The sequence below is a fragment of the Sus scrofa genome, chromosome 4 (genome assembly GCF_054392235.1).
Source record: "Sus scrofa isolate SSC_HxYL_T2T_F1_AM1 chromosome 4, Sscrofa_HxYL_maternal_Yorkshire_Landrace_v2.0, whole genome shotgun sequence".
Classification (NCBI taxonomy): domain Eukaryota; kingdom Metazoa; phylum Chordata; class Mammalia; order Artiodactyla; family Suidae; genus Sus; species Sus scrofa.
In genome coordinates this window covers 86,478,186-86,495,340 of record NC_139386.1, presented here as the reverse complement: position 1 = coordinate 86,495,340, position 17,155 = coordinate 86,478,186, and the positions used below count along the sequence as shown (strand labels likewise).

General features: G+C 38.0%; 1 long non-coding RNA gene across 12 annotated transcripts in view; it reads right to left on the bottom strand.

Annotated features, from left to right (window-relative positions):
- LOC110260299 (uncharacterized) overlaps window positions 1-17,155 on the bottom strand; it is a 50,906-nt gene that overhangs the window by 25,525 nt on the left and 8,226 nt on the right. For 8 of the 12 annotated variants that reach the window (XR_002343343.2, XR_014843899.1, XR_014843902.1 and 5 more), the window contains one exon: window positions 15,790-15,892. The exons of 1 other annotated variant lie outside the window; for it this stretch is intronic. This is a non-coding gene — a long non-coding RNA (uncharacterized LOC110260299). Of the gene's footprint in view, window positions 1-2,833; window positions 2,976-3,836; window positions 3,996-6,464; window positions 6,613-11,441; window positions 11,573-15,789; window positions 15,893-17,155 lie in introns of those variants that run through there. 3 more of the 12 variants (XR_014843898.1, XR_014843901.1, XR_014843903.1) reach the window with 3 other exon arrangements.

Here is a 17,155-nt window from a genome sequence, read left to right as displayed (position 1 = left end):
TTAGACATTAGGAAAGCATGTATTAAAACCACATTGAGCTACCACTTTGAACCCACTAGAATGGCTAAAATTAAAACAATTAACAATTCCAAGTGTTGGTGAGGCTATGGAACAACTGAAACTCTCATGCATTAAAAAAGGAGCAGTCACTTTGAAAAAGCTTTTGGCAGCTCCTTACAAAGTTAACACTTACCAAATAACCTGCTAATTTCATTCCTACATATTTACCCAAGAGAAATGAAAAACATGTCCAAAGACTTATATTCAAATGTCCATAGCAGCTTTATTCATGATGGTAAGAAACTTGAAATAACTCAAATATCCAAAAACTAGTAAATAAAAAAAAAAATTTAAGTTTGTCTGTACAATGGGTGACCACTCAGCAATACAAAGGAGCAAAGTACTGATATACCCAACAACATCGCAGAATTGCAGAAGTATTATGTTAGACACAGAAGATATACAGTATGGCATTCTGTTTATATGAAATAGTAGAAAAGGCGAAACCAACAAGCAGCATCAGATAGTTGTTGTGGGGTGGGGAATTAGAAGAAAAGAATGCAAAGGGGTACAAGGAAATGTTTCAGGGTGATCAAAATATTTTATATCTTGATTGTGGCAGTGGTTACATGGGGATAAACATTTGTCAATTCTCATCAAACCGTACATTTTAAACAGTGCAATGTTATTGTATGTAAATTATACCTCAATAAATCTCAAAGTAACACACTCAGATTACAAATAATTTTGTTTTATTTCCCTCCTTTTGGATATTTTTTATATGGCTTTAAAAACTAAAAAATACCTAAAGTTTATTTTCTACTAACTTAATCTCAAATAATAAACACCCCCATGTTACTAAACACTTTGGAAACATTTAATTACTGCATGATATCCCACTTATAAATATACCACCCTTAATCATTCTCTTATTGGTGGAAATTGAGATTGTGTTCAATTTTTGTCTATATTAATATTCTGATATACTTTATGTACATATTCTTGTACATCTTTTGGAATTTTTTTCCCTGATAATAGATTCTTTAAAAGTACATTTTTTAGGTCAAAGTATGTGAATATTTTAAGGATTTTAAATGTACTGATAAATTGTTTTCCAGGAAGATTGTACTGATTTAATTCTCTCTAGTGGTATATAAAAGAACCAGTTTTACTGCACTCCTGCCAGAACTGATTGTTATCATTAATTATTATTTGAAATATTTGCTTAAACCTTCCACTTCAGCATGGCACTGGTTTGTAATTCTTCTTTATACTTCTGTTCATAGAGAACCAATCCATATTATCCACCCTCCTGTGGGTAGGGTCAGTTCCATCCATTCCCAAGGATTTGAGACACTTACAGACCACCCGGGTAATGGCAGGGTCTACCCTGATATCATCTTCTTGATATTCCAGAGCCTGAGTCTGTCTCCATTTCTTGCCTCTGTCTGACTAGTTATCTCAATTAACACAGCACAATATATCCTAACATAGTTATTGCACATCTTTTCCTGTGATGTAGCTCAGCAACACAGCATAATCCATATTCCATATGGCACAGTTTTGATTTCTTTCTTCATTCCTACTCCCCACCCCATCCCTATCTTTCCCCTTAGTTCTCCTCTCATTTCTCCTGCCTGGTACCTCTTTCCCAGTTACAACCAATGATAGTATAACAGACAAATTTAAGAAAATGCAAAAGGCAGAGTTGCCGTCGTGGCTCAGTGGTTAACAAATCCGACTAGGAACCATGACGTTGCAGGTTCGATCCCTAGTCTTGCTCAGTGGGTTAAGGATCCGGTGTTGCTGTGAGCTGTGCTGAAGGTCGCAGACGTGGGCTTGGATCCCGTGTTCCTGTGACTGTGGTGTAAGCTGTGGCTACAGCTCCGATTAGACCCCTAGCCTGGGAACCTCCATATGCCTTGGGAAGCGGCCCTAGGACAGACAAAAAGACAACAACAACAAAAAAAGAAAAGAAAATGCAAAAGGGATCTGTGACCAGACTGGTCAAACTTCAGCCCATCTTCCCCAGTACCTCCCCTGCTGGACTCCGTGTTCCCTTTTTCTCTTGCCAGATTAATCCTGTGCAGGTCCTGAATTAGTACTGACCACTGATGGCTCAGTTCAATCAGGCTCCAACTGGCTCTGGAGTTGCTTTGAGGCAGGCCAACTTTTTATTCCTGACTCAACCTGTGAGACTCAGCTTGGGCACCATCTCCTCTGAATTAGAGCTCCCAGCTTGTCTTGATATACTTCCTTCCTATATGTTCCAGTGGCACCTCTGCTTTCCCCTATTATTATACATATCCCACTTGATTACAATTGCCTGGTTAGAAAGGCAATCCACCCCACCAGAAATGGGAGCTCCAGGAGGTCAGAGACTCGCTCTTTCATCTACATATCCCTGGCAATTTGCAGTCTTTGGATTTCAGTGCAAGTCTCCTATTTCCACCCTTGTCTTCCAACAAACTTCTCTTCACACAGCAGTCATGGTGATCTTTTAAGAACATAATCATTCTTTTTAATTTACTAATTTTCAGACTTAAGTGGTCAGTGTCCTATTTTTTTTTTTGCAGTGGATACCAGTGTATTAGTTTTTGTTTATCTGGTGGTTTGTGGTTCATTACACATTTTAAAATTTGTTTTAATCATTATGAAATCATAGACTTATATAGGTACCATAAGTCAATCAATTGCAGTTGCTTTTGCTTTTGCTTCTCAAACTGCCCCATCTTACACCAGTGAAAGCTCCCTCAAACTAGTTCCTCAAACTATCATGTCAAACTAGATTTTTATGACACAGCTCCCCCTTTTTGGCTGATTCTTTTCTTACCGATACCACAAGGCTTATCATCATCTTGCTTATTTCTAGCCTCCGATTTGGAATAAGCTGTTTCTCCTCAAAGCGCTGGTTCCTTTCAGACCACAACCTGGACATTATGGGTATTTTTTTTGCCATTGGTTTGTCCTTGATCCTGGAATTTTGGAGTGGACAAAATTAGGGAATATGCATCTATCTTACCTGTTCTGTATGACTACATTTCAGAATAATAATAAAAAAGCCCTAGGATTTTTAATCTAGAAAAGAATTGGTTGTTAAATGTATAAGAATTAATAAAATCAAAACATCATTACAACCGCTAATGAAGTAATAGATTCAGGCAATAAATGTCAACAGATGCTAAAGCCATTAGAAGAGGATGATAGGGAACTTCACAGTGAAAAGATGTGAACCCACTGATCAATTTTAGCATGTCTCAAAATGAGACAACCAGACATTATGTACTGCATGATGTAATGCAATAAGAAACACATAGTACCACTTAGGCAATATCCTTGCCAAAAAATGTTAAACCTGAATATAATCAAGATTTAGATCTAACCTGTAGTTTACAGGGCAGTAGAACAAATAGACAAATTCAGAATTTGTTACCATTTGTGGGACAACTAACCTAGTTTATTCAACAAGTCAAAGACCAAGGAAAAAAAAAAAAAAGGAGAGAGGAGTGAGGTCTGTTACAAATTAAAAGAGACTTACAAGGTATTAAAATAAAGAGTGGAATTTACTTCCCCCAGTCCTGTGGAGCTCCTGCCACAAGCACCACTGGCTGTCAAGGCTAAATGTTCCAGAGGCTCCTCCTCCCAATTCCAGGCCCCCAGTCTGGGGAACCGGACGTGGCATTCAGAACTCTCACTCCTGTGGGTGAGCCTCTGTAATATAGTTACTTTCCAGTCTGTGAGTCACCCATTTCGAGGGTATGGAATTCCTTATATCATGAAAGTGCCCCTCCTCAACTCTCAGTGTGACTTCTTCTTTGTCTTTAGGTTTAAGATACCTTTTTTGTAGTTTCCAGTCTATTTTGTTGATGGTCGTTCAGCAGTTGATTGTAATTTTGATGTTTTCATGAGAAAATGAGCTTGAGTCCCTCTACTTTGCCATCTTATGTCTCTCAAGGTATTATAACCAAATGCAATGACTGGACTTCATTTAGGTCCTGATTCAAATAAATACATTGTAAAACTCTTTTTTGAGATAATTGGGGAAATGCTAAAGTACATTTGGGATTAGATATTATTAATAAATTTTTGTTAATTTTGTTGGGCATAGTAACAGAATCATGATGATGTAAGAAAATACCCTTTTTGAAAGAAATATATGTACATGGAAATATTTACAGTTAAGATGATATGATAGGGATTTGCCTTAAAATGAAACACTACAAGGAGAAAGAGAAAGGAAAGAATAAAGAAGTGAAAAAGAAAGAAAAGGGATAGAAAGAAGAAAAGGAAAGGAGGAATGGAAGGAGGGAAGAGAGGAAGACAGGCAAAAGTATTATCTACTGAATCTTGAGATGGGTTCTTAAGAGGGATATTCAAATTGTTCTCTCTACTTTGGTGCTTATTTAACATTTTTTTTATTTTAAAAGTTTTAAACATACATTGCATTAGTGTGTTCCCTCTATTTATTTCCCTAATTCGATATATGCTTCTTATGTGAGTGTCTATTAGAAGGGTAGGCAGATAAGAAGACATTCAAACATGTATGAAAACAAAGAGAAAAGTCAACCATGATCATGGTGTCTACTAATAACCAGCATTGCCATTATTGAGGGGTCTGTTCTCTTGCAGGCTTCCCCCACATTTACACCAACTATGCTATCAGTTTAAATGGCTCACCCTATCATCCTTGCCATTTTGGGTGGCATTGCTTTCATTACAAGAGAGGCAAAATACCCTCTCACAGGATCATTTACTATTTATCTTTCTTCTTTTATGAGTTACTTGTTTTGAGAGTCTTGCCATCTATATTACGAACTTTTTTTTTTTTTTAATTTTTTTTTTTGTCTTTTTGCCATTTCTTGGGCTGCTCCTGCAGCATATGGAGATTCCCAGGCTAGGGGTTGAGTCGGAGCTGTAGCCACCAGCTTACACCAGAGCCACAGCAACGCAGGATCCAAGCCGAGTCTGCAACCTACACCACAGCTCACAGCAACGCCGGATCCTTAACCCACTGAGCAAGGTTCAGGGATTGAACCCACATCCTCATGGTTCCTAGTCAGATTCATTAACCTCTGAGCCACTATGGGAACTCCCGATATTATGAACTTATTTTTTTGCAGTTGCTGCAGCTGCGCAGAAATCTGCACATACCTTGTGATATAATCATTAACAGGAAAAGCGGAAGGAGCCACTGAAATTTGGCAGCTCTGAAGATTTCAGTGTCCTGCTCTCAAGACCCAGCCCAGTCTTCTCGATTCTCAGGGCAACCATGTACCTCAGAGAGCACCATTCACCTGAAGACAATGTGCTACTCTATTCAGAAGATATAAATAGGGAACTGATTGGAGAGCCCTAGATTTTTTTTGGCTTCAAACATCTGTAGGAGATAAAATATAAAACAAGGCTAGCAAGTGGAAGAAATTTAAAATATGGACTACATTTGTATGAAAAAATATTAAGAATGTGTGACAAATCTTGAGACAGATTTAAAAGATTTTGCTCCTTCTAGTCAAAGAACTTTAGTTTCAGAAAGGTTGTTAGAGTACACACAAAAAATAATCAATTAACTTCAGCCAAGCATGGCAGGATCCTTTACCGCTCTGAGATTTATTGTTCTCTTTGTTTCCTGTTCTGTTCCATGATCACTTTCTGCCTTTGTCTCCAAGATTCCAGTTTTGGGTTTTTTGGGGATTTTTTTTTTTTTGGTGGGGGGTGGGCCTATGACATGTGAAAGTTCCTGGGCCAGGGGTAGAACCCATGCCACAGCAGTGAAAATTCCAGGTTCCTTAACGTGCCGAGACGCAGAGGAACTCCAAGATCCCATTCTTAAAACAATTTAGAGTAAAAGATTTTCCCTTCCCCATTCCTTTTTCTCTTGGATCTGAGTTGAGTGCTCTAAGTCAAGATTCTAGGAGAGCAAAGTGCTTTCAGGAAACTGTGATGCATTTGTGTGAGGCTGTGGCAGGTAGGAGACAGACAAGTATAGAAGAGTCAACGGATTAAGAGAAATAACAGTCAGCATCCAAGTGCTGGAGAAACTGGCACAGGAAAACAGAGTCGGAAGAACCAAGGGCGACTGAGAGAGGTGCAGAATGATGAAACTTATGGAGCATCTATTCTGTGTTATATCTTTTATTGACATGATTTCATTTCATCCTCGTAAATCTTAGAGATAGGCATGCTATCCATATTTCATAGAGGAGGAAATGGCAACTCAGAAGGGTTAAGTAAATTGCTAAATGTCACACAGCTTGCATATGTTGTTAGAAAGATTCAATACTAGCTCTGCCTGCCCTTTAAAGCCATGATCTTTCTAAAATTATCCAAGCTCCCAAAGAAAAATAGAAAGGTAATATGGATCATGGAGAGATAATGGATTCTCAGATATCAATTTCTGTGAAGTCATAAAGCAGCATTACTTCAAAGATATATAAGAGCTCTATAGAATTATCCTTAAGTCTTACCATTTTTCCTTGAAAAAATAGTGATAACAGGGTTAAACCAGACTGTGCAAATGGCAAACAGGCACATTTTAAGTAAAACTTTCTCAGGTATCCAGGATACAAGCTTATTTTAATCCATGAGAAGATTTCATTTCCATAATGGTCTAGTCTAGGGAAAAAAGAGGAAAATAGGATGTAGGGTGTGTATTTATGGGCTAAAACTCCTGGGAGATTTTGTGCTGGAAAAGAATTTAAACCTTGGTAGGTGTTATTGATTTTATCTGGAATGTCCTCCCTTGCCTTCCTCATCTGCCTGGAGAACACTACTGATCCTGAAAAGCCCAGCTCAGCTATTACCTCCTTCACGCCTTCATGACTGAGAGTTAATCCCATCTCTCTCTCTCTCTTTTTTTTTTTTTTTTTGCCACGTATGCAGCATGTGGAAGTTCCCAGGGCCAGGGATCAAACCCTTGCCATAGCAGTGACCCAAGCCACTGTAGTGACAACACCAGATCCTTAACTCTCTCTGCCACAGCAGGAACTCCTATTAATTCCTTCTTTATATCATTTCTGTATCTCTTCCTTTGAGGCTTATGCAGTGCAGCTATGTCATTGTCCACCCTTGTCATTTATGGAGTCGTCTTACCTCCTGGTACAAGAATATCATTGCAGGTATTCATATTTTACAATATATTTTCCAGAAGTCCTGCTTCATCCTCTGCCTATTTCATGTCCATGAGGAAAACTCAGCTCATCCCTAATCTGTACAGCATTTCTTTCTGACCACAATTCCTTTCAGCTGTCTCATCTTTAATACATATTCTTCCACTTCAGTGAGCCCTCCAAGCCTCGCTTAAATTATGCGAGCCAAAACTCCCACCATGCTTTGGTCAATATTCTCAACTTCCATGCTAATTTATAAATCCATTGAACCTTCCCAGAAAAGCATAACCCTGTATCAACCCAATCACTCATCCTCTTGTTGACATACCTGAGTTACTAAGTACCAGGGAGAAAAAGTCATAAAACTGTGTAGATTAGTGCTAATACAAATTCATTCTTTTAAATCTTGGCTCCATCCTGAGAACCACATAGCTGTCCTTTCCTGAGGCCTAAAATGACTTATTACCCTCCAACAGCTTTTTCAGATCCTTCCCATTCTTTTAGAAGCCACTTATCCATCACCTTCTCCATCATTCCAGATGGCCACTCTCTACTCTACTTCACAGAGGCTCCCTGACTGCTCCCTGCCCCACCCTTCAAACATTTACAAATATGGGGCCCCTTATTTTCTTCTGATCCTACCAGATCTTTTTCACCCTTGTAAATTTAATGAAATTGATCTATCCCAGATCATCAATATTCTCCTTACCCTATGTTTCCTCTTTGCAGCATTTTATGACATCATCCTCTTTCCTTTTGTAACTCTCTTCTTGGCTTTTTACATCATTGCCTCATACTTCTCTGGCTATTTCTCAATCCTCATTATAGGCTTCTTCTAACTATTGCTCAGATAAAATTGCCATTCCCCAAAGCCCCATGGTGAAACTCTCTCTATTAACACAGTGTACATTTCTCTTCAGTGCTCATTTACATCCATGCTGTCAGAAACTTTCTATATACTGATGACCTTCCAAATATAGACTTTCAACTCTATAGACTGATGCATCCAGTTTTCTATTTTCCATCTCTACATCAATGCCCAGTGTATGTTTTAAATACTGTTCCTTAAAAACTATTCATCATGGAGTTCCCATTGTGGCTCAGTGGGTTAAGAACCCAGGATAGTCTCCATGAAGATGCAGGTTTGATAAATGGCCTCGCTCAGTGGATTAAAGATCTGGTATTTCTGCAAGCTATGGAGTAGGTTGCAGATGCAGCCCTGATTCAGCATTGCTATGGCTATGGTGTAGGCCTGCAGCTGTACCTCTGGTTCATCCCCTAGCCTGGGAACTTCCATATTCTTCAGTGTACCTGGAAAAAGAAAAAAAAATCTATTCGTCATTATCCCTTCACCAGACCTCAGTGAATGACATCATCATCTACCGTCTACTCATTTGCCCAAGCTAGAAATCTGGAACTCATTTGGTATTCCTCCCTCTCCTTTGTCTTATTAAACTCAACATCCAAATTCTACCTACTTAGCGTATCCCATATCCATCTCCTCTCCAATCTCACTCCCACTGTCATGCCTAAATTACTGGAATAGACTATTAAATAGTCTTTCTGCATGTAATCTTGCCTTTTCCACAACATCAACAATCTATTTCTCATACCAACATGCTGAATTATAAATTGGATAAGGTGACTCTGCCTGTTCTCAGAATCCTTCAATACAGCCACTAGATGAGTTTGATTACTTTTTAATATTTAAAAGACAACAAGATAAAATAAAAATGTCATCATGGCTAGAAATTAACATTGAAGAATAAAATCCAAGCTTCTTTCACCATATAAGGACCTTTCTGAGCTCTCTGCCAACATTTCCAAACATATTCCTAGTCATTTAGTCCCCACTCTGTGGCCCAGTCTTGCTAAACTATTCACAAGTCCAGGAGGGTTCCATGTGCCATATTCTCTCCATGACAGTGCTCTGGTGTTTCCTTCTACCTAAATGCCCTATCTCCTGTTCATTTTTCAAGTCTCACTTTGTTAATCACCTTAAAAAAATGATTAATTTTCTCAAGGCTATGTGATACCACAGGATTCACACATATTTTTATGATAGCCCACATAATATATGTAAGATTTTCTGTTCATTTATCTTTCTCCCCAAAAAGGTGTTAAATTCCTTAAGCATACATCTTGGGTCTTACACATTATATCTCATTCATCATTGAATCCCTAGTATCTAGCACTGTTATTTGGTTCAAAAAGACCATGCAAAAATTGGGGGAAAGAAAGAATAAATGAATTATTCAAAATACTGTCATTTCTGTTCTTGATATTTATTGCACTGTTACAAAGAGTCCTAAATTTTATTGGCTTAAAAAAACAATTTATTAGTATGTCTCATAGTTCTGTAGGTTGGTAATCTCAATTGGGTAATTCTTGTCCATGGCCTCCCATGCAATTGCTATCACAAAGTAGCTGGGACTAGAGTCATATGAAGGCTCAAACAACAGACAAGACAGCTGAATCACATGGCCAGCTATTAGTAGGGAGTTCAGCTAGAACTGTCTCCTGGATCTTCTGTATGTGGTCTTTCAGTGTAGGCTTGGACTTAGCATAATATGGCAGATGAGCTCTAAGAACATCCCAAGAGTCATATTCCATGAAGCCCATGGTGAAAGCTGTAAGATTTTTTATTAATTTGGAAATGCTGTTATTTTCTTTTTATTTATTTATTTATTTTTTGTCTTTTTTTTTTTTTTTTTTTTGCTATTTCTTGGGCCGCTCCCACGGCATATGGAGGTTCCCAGGCTAGGCGTAGAATCGGAGCTGTAGCCACCGGCCTACACCAGAGCCACAGCAACGCGGGATCCGAGCCGCATCTGCAACCTACACCACAGCTCACGGCAACGCCGGATCGTTAACCCACTGAGCAAGGGCAGAGACCGAACCCGCAACCTCATGGTTCCTAGTCGGATTCGTCAACAACTGCACCACGACGGGAACTCCAGAAATGCTGTTATTTTCTTTCTAACTCATTCTATCGATCTATCAAGAAATTAAGGCCAGCTCAAATTCAAGGGAGGGCAAATTTGACTTTATCTTTTGATGTGGAAATGGCAGATTGGTGCAGGGAAGGAAGGAACAGATGATAGCCATCTTCAGAAACTAACATAATTTCAAACCACAAATACACATTACAGTGGGTTCCTATCTAAGATCTATATTTTTGTTCAATTTAGTCATTTTACACATGAAAAGTGTTTCCACTTGTGGAGTAAACAGGATTATGTGAAAAGACAACTATCAATGAAGTACCTAGCACTTCATCATTTCTATACAAAGTTTGAATTGAAGACTAAAAGATTAGAAGTGATTTGTGTTTCCATTACCATTTCATTCTTTTTTTTTTTTTTTTTTTTTTTGTCTTTTTTTCTTTTTGCCTTTTCTAGGACCGCTTCCGCGGCATATGGAGGTTCCCAGGCTAGGGGTCCAATCGGAGCTGTAGCCACCGGCCTACACCAGAGCCACAGCAACGCGGGATCCGAGCCGCATCTGCAACCTACACCACAGCTCACGGCAATGCCGGATCGTTAACCCACTGAGCAAGGGCAGGGACGGAACCCACAACCTCATGGTTCCTAGTCGGATTCGTTAACCACTGCGCCACGACGGGAACTCCACCATTTCATTCTTAAGTGGTCCTTACAGTATGAATAATTGAGAAGTGATAATATACCCACTATTCATTTCTGAAGTTTTTAATTTCTTTGACTTTACAATTCTGTCATTTTGATTTATAAAAAGATTTACTTCAGAAAACAATTTCTTTTAGAATGTTAATTCCTGGAGAATAGGACTTTCTTTTTTCAACTTGAAGTTACCTCCACTATTGTTACAAGGCGAATGAGTATATATTGACTATGATTCAATAAAATAACTGTTTTAACAGTGATAGAATTCTGTATTCAATAGTAGTTATTTTTCACTTAAGGGTAAACTTATAGTAGTCATAGAAGCCTGTGCCTGGTATGGAACATGATTGTTTTAGAGTCACAGTTTAGAACAGTATGAGAGAATATTAATACCTTGATATAGGGTTGGATTAGATTAGACTGTCACAGTTTTAAAAAGGAAAAATATAATATTTAAAACATCTGTGATTTCTTTCTAAAAGAAGTGACATTATTAGATATTGGTGAATCTTTAGTGCTCCCTTTCCTTTACCTAAAGGGGAGAAAAGCAGAGAAAGTGAAAGTTTAAGTCTCTACAGGTTTTGGTACCACTGACGTGTGAGGCAGTTACTAACCAGACACATTGTAGAGTCCATGGATAGAAGAGCGTAGAGCAAAGATGGAGAAGATGACAGGTTTCACCCAATTAAAGGAAGAAAAGGCCCCCTCACTGCCAGTGATGTGCCCCAGAGTCTGATCAGTGTTTATTCACCTTTCACGCTTTATCCATTACTTTCTATAATTCCATGAAGCTTCTTTCTTCTGTGTAAATTGGGTGGGGGCCTGAAAGATGGAAAAATAGAGTATATACAGAGAGAGGAGGACACATGATGGACAGTATAAAACCACTCCACCATCTCAAACTTTCAGTAAAATCCATTACATGTCTGTGTGCATGAAATTTTCAGGGGTCATGTCCCAGAGCTTGGGTAAAATGATGCAGAAACATAATATATAGAACAGCAAGATGCAGCTGGAAGTGATGAGAGGGGATGTAAGTAACATCCTAACCACCCCCCTACTCCCTTTTCCTTCCTCTCCAAACAATTCTTTTGGAAGGATTGGAGGGACTGAAGGCTATCATTGCTTATAGATTAGGACTGGAAGCAAACTCATTGAATCTTAGTGGCCTGGGTAACTCAGCTGACATGTAGCATACATGATTCCTTATTTAGGTCTAATTCTCTTAGACTCTGAATTCCTTACAGGCAGAAATTTGGATCACTCATCTCAAATTCCCCAAGCCTTACTCGCTAAAATCTACATATATGCCATGCTAAATTTTGTTGGGTTGAAGGAAGGGGGGAAGGAGGGAAGTACTTCATGATTCTTTGGATAACTAAAGAGTGTTAGCTCTAATGACCAATTCTCAAGGTCTAAAATACTACTTTTGCATCTTATATGATGGAAACAGCTGTGAGAAAAGTTTCCCTAAGTTACTGACAACAAATCTTGATTTTTTAAAATACACTAAGGCAAAAAAAAAAAAAATCCAAAGTTCCCTTTGAAAGACATACATTATGCATGGATGTTAACTGGTCTAGAGTTAGAAAAAGTCATCTATGACAAAAATAAGAATGTTAACATTAACACTATCTCCAGACTAAAGCCTGCAATGTCTACATAATACTTATTCAGGTATTTACAGCTGTTTCCCTAGGGAGATCATTCTTGTGACACTGGAGTAGCTTGGAAAACAATATTTTACATGCAATATGGTGTGTATGAACAGACAGAGGGAAATGTTGATTTTGTACCTGGACCTATCCATAGAGACGCTATTAGAGCTATATTTTTTGTCAGTATCCTCAGCTGATGAATGACATGATCCCAGTGAGATGCCACACATTCAGGAGCATTGTAAAGTGCTTCTAGACTTGAAAATGGTCCCACGCAATTCTTTCAATTGGACAGTTTGTACTTTAAGCTTAAAGAGAAGCTTGAAGAAGAGAACATGGCTTCCTTGCAATGAATTGATGGATGCAGCTGATGCTTAAAAAAAAAAAAAAAAAAAAAAACATTGCTGTGCAGAAACTTTTAAGTTTAATTAAGTCCCATTTGTTTATTTTTGTTTTTATTGTCATTACTCTAGGATATGGATCTGAGAAGATATTGCTGTGGCGTATGTCATAGAGTGTTTGGCCTATGTTTTCCTCTAAGAGTTTTATGGTATCTGGTCTTATATTTAGGTCTTTAATCCATTTTGAGTTTATTTTTGTGTATGGTGTTAGGAAGTGTTCTAATTTCATTCTTTTACGTGTGGCTGTCCAGTTTTCTGCACTGCAAAGTCTAAACAAAATGAAAAGACGACCCATAGAATGGGAGAAACTATTTGCAAATGAAGTGACTGATGAGGTATTAACTTCCAAAATTTATAAACGCCTTCTGCAGCTCAATACCAAAAAAACCAAACATCCCATCAAAATGTGGTCAGAAGATCTAACCGACAATTCTCCAAGGAAGACATACAGATGGCCAAAAAACACATGAAAAGATGTGCAACATCGTTAATTATCAGAGAAATGCAAATAAAACCACTATCAGGTACCACCTTACATCAACCAGAAGGGGTATCATCAAAAAGTCTACAAATAATAAATGCTGGCAAACACTATTATACTGTTGGTGGGAATGTAAATTGGTGCAACCACTGTGGAAAACAGTATAGAGATTCCTCAGAAAACTAAAAATAGAATTACCATTTGATCCAGCAATCCTACTCCAGGGCATCTATCCAGAGAAAACCATGACTCGAAAAGACACACGGACTCCCATGTTCATTACAGCATTATATACAAAAACCAAGACATGGAAACAACATAAATGTCCATCGACAGAAGAGTGGATAAAGAAGATGTGGCACATATACACAATGGCATTTGCAGCAACATGGATGGACCTGGAGATTATCATGCTAAGTGAAGTCAGTCAGACAGTGAGACACCAACGTCATATGCTACTACTTACATGTTGAATCTAAAAAAGGGACACAATGAACTTCTTTGCAGAACAGATACTGAATCACATACTTTGAAAAACTTATGGTTTCCAAAGGAGACAGTTTGGGGGGGGGGGGCTGCACTGGGGGTTTGGGATGGAAATGCTATAAAATTGGATTGTGATGACCATTCTACAACTATAAATGTAATAAAATTCATTGAGTAATCAAAAAAAAAAGAAAAAAATCCAAGACCCAGTTGCCTCATGAAAGTTTTAATAGCATTATTTCCAATGGAGACCATAATTCCAGAGATCTAGTTAACGATAAGCACACTCCTATACACATTCCTATCAAAGTTACCCTCTTCGAGTTATCTCTGTGAAACAGTTTGAAAAAAAGCATATTTAAAACTAGTTCGGTTATTACCTTCATTATCAGTAAACAAAATTCACTCACATAAAGAAAAACTGAATAGAACTGAAAAATTTTTAATCTGTCTGCTGTGACATCTACCTAACTCCACATTTCTTTAGAGCCTAGAAATTCTGGGTTTGATTCAGAAGACCTCTGTATCTGAGTTACCTGTGCTAAACTGAGTTATTCATTTTCCCCAGTGCATTATGTTCTTTATTTCACTCTACCCTCATATCTGCCAACACTTCCTACTTACATGGGTTCTATTCAACCTTCTGTCTCTTCCAGTTCAGTTTTCCAGTTATCTCTAAGGAATGACCTCTAACCTTCTCCAACATCTTTACCACTGAGTGATCATTCCCTCCTCTGCCTCCTAGTAGCCACAGCCACACATGTAACTCCTAGGTCACGGAGCAGAGGTACCTTGTAGAGTAAGGATCTCAGCTTAAACTAGGAGATTACCACTGCTTTATGATTCCCAGTTCAACTCCAAGATCATGCCCACTGGAACCATGAGAATCTGATAACGGCATGGAAGCAAGAATCCTGAAGTGGCTGCACCTTTTGTGATATCAGATCCACTCTGTTTTTCTAGTATGTTGCTAGAAAATAAACTTTTTCGGGCAAAGTGCCAATCCTTTGTGTGGGATAAATGAGGGTTTCAGCTACCTATCTTTTGTCATTTCTAGTTTTTGTTAAACCCATTGTTATACATAACCAAAATTGAGCTCTTAAAAGGCTAGTGTACTTAACATATCTGTTCTTATTCCTGAAGTATTTTACCATTAGCTAGTAATATAAGAAGACTCATTTTACACCATAAGATCCTAGAGCTGGAAAGGAAGTTAGAGATTTATGATTCCAAATCTTTATTTTAATACAAGAGGAAACCAGGGCTTAGAAAGAGTTTAGAATTTATTCCAAATCTCAAAGAGATATAGTGATGGAAACAGGACTTAGATGCAAGGGTCCTACTCCCAGTCTACTATAGTTACCTTCTGCCTTTCTGCCTCTTCTCAACTACAGAATTCCTCTGTCTCAGTTGAAAAGATCTTGACATTGCTTATTTCATTCTCTAGGAAATCATTCCTGGTGTTTTGTTTTGTTTTGTTTTCCTTCACTATTCCACTTCACATGACTGCAGGTTCTTGTTTTTTTTTTTTTTTTTGCACATATTATTTTTATTAAAATATAGTTGACTTACAATGTTGTGCCAATTTCTGCGGTACAGCAAAATGACCCAGTCACACTTATGCATACATTCTTTTCCCCATATTATCTTTCATCAGGTTCTATTCTAGGAGATTAGATATAGTTCTCTGTGCCATACATTAGGAACTCATTGCTCATCCACCCCAAATGTAATAGCCTGTATCTGCAAACCCAGACTCCTAGTCCATCCCAGGATTCTTTAGTGTCAGGACCTCTGGTGGAGCAAAAAAAAAAAAAAAAAAATAGGAATCACTTTGATTAATTCCTGTTTTCTTTGCTCCACTAGAGGTCCTGACAAAGAACACAAAGGACCCCTGGAAGTAATGAGAGGAAGTGGAGAACACAGACTCTGGAGTCTGACATCACCATGCAGGTCTGCATACCTCTGCAGAGTCAAATGGATAAAGCATGATAATGCAAAGAAGAGCCTTACCCACACAGTAGATAGATAAATCAATGATAGTTTGTCTGCTCTTTCCCAACACCAGAAACCGGCTGAGACAATCAGGTGATAAAATCAGCAGGACATCAAACATCTGGAATTGAAAACCAATAATGGTGGTTAAAAGAAAATGTTCTGTTTTTAAATAAATGTGCATGAATAGTAATATTAAAAATGGAAAAATATAGCTTGGAGACTTGTTCACTGTGTTTGGGCCCTAGTCTTTTGCTGATTACAGCATAAATTGAGAATGGGTAAATGTTTCACCATGGACAAAGCTTTATATGCTGAATATAGATTTTCTAATGCTTGAGTTTCCATTAGAGTTTACATTTATGTACTTAATGCCTGAGAGGATGCTTGACTAATATATTATATCATTGTGAGTTCACTTTTTTAAAGATGAGTTTAAAAGATGGAAAATGAGCTTTAGAAGCTAACAGAATAAAGAGACTTAAATAGCAAGAAAGCTATAACTCTGGAGCCCCAGATTATCCTGATGTATTAAATTAAAAATTTTTCAATCTTATAACTTGTTCTATTCTTTGCTCTCCACTGACAAGAAAATGATTTTTATAGGAAATCTTTAAAATATTGGTTCTTCATTCATATAGTAATTAGACTGGAAGGACAAAACTGTAAACTTCTTGGAAGCAAAAGAAAACACTAGGTTTTCAAACATGGAGAAATGGAAATAAAAGTGATCTGGAGTATGTACTTTGTGCTAGCCACCCTGCTAGGTAATTTTGAATGTGTCATATCTGAGCCATTACCATTGCATCATAGGTATTATTAGCCCATTTCACAGATAAAATGCATAAACTTTGGATGACTCACCCAAGATCACATGGATGGTAAAGGGGAGAGTCATGAATCTTTACTAGTGTAGGCCCTACCTTCTGTACAAGAGGCACTGGAAATACATCTATATTTAGAGTCAGAAGATGGGGTTTAGGACCAGGTCTTTTTTTTTTTTTTCTACTGTACAGCATGGTGACCCAGTTACACATACATGTATACATTCTTTTTTCTCACATTATCATGCTCCAACATAACCCCATGTGGCTCACAACATAACTACTTGGCATTGCTTCTACAGTGGCTGTGGCTCGATCCCTGGTTCAGGACCCAGGTCTTTACTCATGAGTATTTAGAGTTTAGTCAAGGCATAGCACTGTCTAGGGTTTAATTTCTTCATGTATAAAATGAGAACCCTAGCACCTCAGGGTACTGTGAGCTGTGAAAGTGATTTTTAAGCTGCCAAAGGCAATTGAAGAAGGCTCGTCTGAAAGGTGGTGATACCCTATAACCCACCTCTCAGAATAAACATGAGGAGTCATTGGACACTGGATGTCAC